The sequence below is a fragment of the Anneissia japonica genome, unplaced genomic scaffold, assembly GCF_011630105.1.
Source record: "Anneissia japonica isolate Jap-2015-1 unplaced genomic scaffold, ASM1163010v1 scaffold1606_len605190_cov180, whole genome shotgun sequence".
Lineage (NCBI taxonomy): Eukaryota > Metazoa > Echinodermata > Crinoidea > Comatulida > Comatulidae > Anneissia > Anneissia japonica.
Window position 1 is genome coordinate 103553 of NW_022749369.1, and position 3313 is coordinate 106865.

Consider the following 3313-nt stretch of genomic DNA (forward strand, 5'->3'; position numbering starts at 1 on the left):
ACAAATAAAAGTGGTCGGAGAGGATGAGCTTAAAGATAGGCTTAGGTTTATTATAGACAAAATAAAACAATCTACTAAAATATCTTTGATGATGAAAGCGTAAAAAAAATCAGACCTCTTATATCAAAAGATTTTTTTTTCATTGCGGACAGGAAGAATAGTTAGTTCTATTTAATAATCGATATCAGAAAATTCTACCACAATAGGCCTATACCTACTATGGGTGGGGGGTCCGAATAACACTTGTGTAATATACTTGTCATCCATTTATATAAAATGACATAATTTTCTATTCGATGTTGACACCGCTATTTTCAATATCATCGATGAACCGCAAATGATATTGTTTTATTTACTGAAAAAATAACAATAGGGGCCTAATTATAATTATACCACCAGCAAATCCAAACACTGCTTGCCAATCACAATACATAACATGAACAATTTTGTATTCGTGCAAGAAATATTTTCTATAAAATCTGTATAAAAAAGACAAAAAAAAATGGCAGGATTTGGGATGATGTTATAGCCTACCCTCGGGGCGTGAAGCGCCACTCGACCACATTGATCTATGTGCAGGTGCCGATCAAAAATTTTTAAAACGTGGGAGGGGGAGGAAGGGGCAGGGGCGCAACATTTTAGGAATAGATAAGTGAGTAGCGCTTATTTGAATACATAACATTCATGCACTGAAATTTTAAAATGTTGTGGCGCAAAACGGCGGGCCATGTATCCCGGGTCTCCCCCTCCCCCGCTGGATCCCCGCCCGGAACGTAAAGAGGATTGCGGGTGTTGCCTTCCATATTGTAGTGAATTCAGTCATTCTAACTATTTGATATTATATATATATATATATATATATACTGTCTCTTATACACATCTAGATGTGTATAAGAGACAGTCCTCAAAGCACAACCTACCTCAATCAAACATGGTTATCATCATATAACATCATCATTTATTTCACCATTTTTGAAGATTGTTAAAATATTGTAAAATAAATGCATCTGGGGAGGACAACTTCTAATCCGATGACGTACTACCGAGAGAGTTGGACTATATCTAGGCCCTACCCACTACAGCCCCACCATTGTTGAGGTGGAGGCGCAAACAGTAATAAGAATACGGCACCTCTAGACATCCGACAAATTAAGAATTAAAAAAATAGAATTGCCATGGTTACAAATATTAGAATGATCAAGCACAGTCCAAAGCGAGAACAGAAACAGATTATTGCCATGTCATTCGGTAGTGTACAAAATAGTACATAACTAGAGGGTGCGCTTGCTTCGCTCGCTTACCGTAAACATATGTAAACGTCGCAAATAGTTTCCATAAAATGAAAAGAATCCACCAATAAAAAAAAAAACATAGTCTGCATAGTTGTGATAGCCATTTCATATCATTTTTTCACAACATAAGAATATATAGAAACCACTAAAATGAGACGAAACAGCAGTAATGTTAATTCGTATGGGAAAATATTTTGTATTCTGTAAAGGCACAGTCGGAACCGCACCGGCTGCACCGACTTTGGCCGGACCACTTTTTTCAATTCTATTACTGTTTTAAATAAATATATACTGATACCCATAAATTATGAATTAATTGTTAATGTTCGCATTACATAGTATTTTTAATAGTACTGTATATACCTTATTTATTCGAATAAGCTCAACGTGGCTTTTATTGTTGTGAAGAGTTTTTGAGGGGCGTTTATTGGAGGGAGGCGTTTATTGGAGTCGAGGGAGGCGTTTATTATTTGGTGTATATGTAAATGGTTATATATATATATATGTATATATATATATATATATATATATATATATATATATATCCAAGTAAACGCCTCCTAATTTCACATAATTGCCGTCAAATGTGTTATTGCCTGATCATAAAGACCGTATTGATTACAACCTGGTTGAAAAAATGTAATGCTACTGTAGTCAAACTTTGATAAACTGTGTTGAGAATAATGTTCCTTCCATTAAATTTGTTTACAGTCATTTAGGGGACATTATTCGAGTAAAAAATAAACGCCCTGGGTGGGGGGATGGGGCCATGAGTATCTGGTAATCTCTGTTAAGCGAGACTTTTTATTACCTTGTTTTATCGAACTTATGTTTATTAAAGATCGTCAGAGAGAAGAGATGGAAATAAATAAAGACTATTTTTGTGTGTTCTTATTTAGGCTGCATCTAGGCGGAAGAAAAATTTAAATGTTATTGATAACTGTAAACAGTGTAGTAATGAGATTGATAAATGCTTTAAATTTATATAATTATGGCACCTCTTATTTTTGGAGATTTCAGGAACGGAGGGCGATAATAAAAGTAAATAGAACATTTTTTTTTCTGAAATTTTCCCCAGACGGGTGGTGCGCTAACTGGCAGGTAGTCGGAGTGTTTGCTAAACAAGGTATAATAAAAAAAAGTTTCACCTTAAGTTCGTGTGATTGAGATGTTGAGGAATCTGAGGCTTGTCAAATGAGTTTGATCAGAATTTGGTCAGACATAGTTTTCTTGTGGTTGAGAGAAGATCATTTCAAGATTCTGTAAGATATGGAATTCTTTGCAGATGCCCATTGACACAAAGAGTTTTTCTGCTGATTTCGGAAAATGTATTTTTTTGTCATTGGGTTTACTAAAGGTGAGGTGATTCTACCCTTTTCCATTCTTAAAGAGACATCGCAAACAACACAATCGCTACTGGTAGAATATTCCATTGTGTCTTGATTGTTATGTCATACGTCCGGAGCTGACGTCCGGCGCATTGATAATATTCAATTGGATCATCCAAACTGAGAAACTGTATACAGTATACCATTTATTTGCGATCCAAATTAAATTAATCACTAATATTCCATCGGGAAATTCGTTGGTTAAATACTAACTGATGTTAGACAGATTATAGAATAATTTTCAGTCTATGAATCTACAAATGCACTATCGTTTACTGTTCACACACTTTTCAAGTTAGTCATGTTACTGTTGGAAATCGTCGCAGACGATTTTTGTTATGGAGCTAGAGTAAATAGACAACAGTTAAGCTTGCCCCCAGGAGCGAGTTATTTGAACAGTCTAGAATAGGTTGAATAGTTTTTTTGAAAAGTTATTTTTAATTTTTTTTTTGTCTGATACAATAAACAGGCGTAGGTCTCTCTTTGTTGTCAGACTACACTGAAGGAAGTTTTCGAAAGTGATTATTTAAACCATTGGAACGATACAACAGACTGCATTCTGAAGCATTCCAAAGCAAATTTATACTATATTTTGTACTTTGTTTAACAACGTTGAGCATTTTTATACGATTA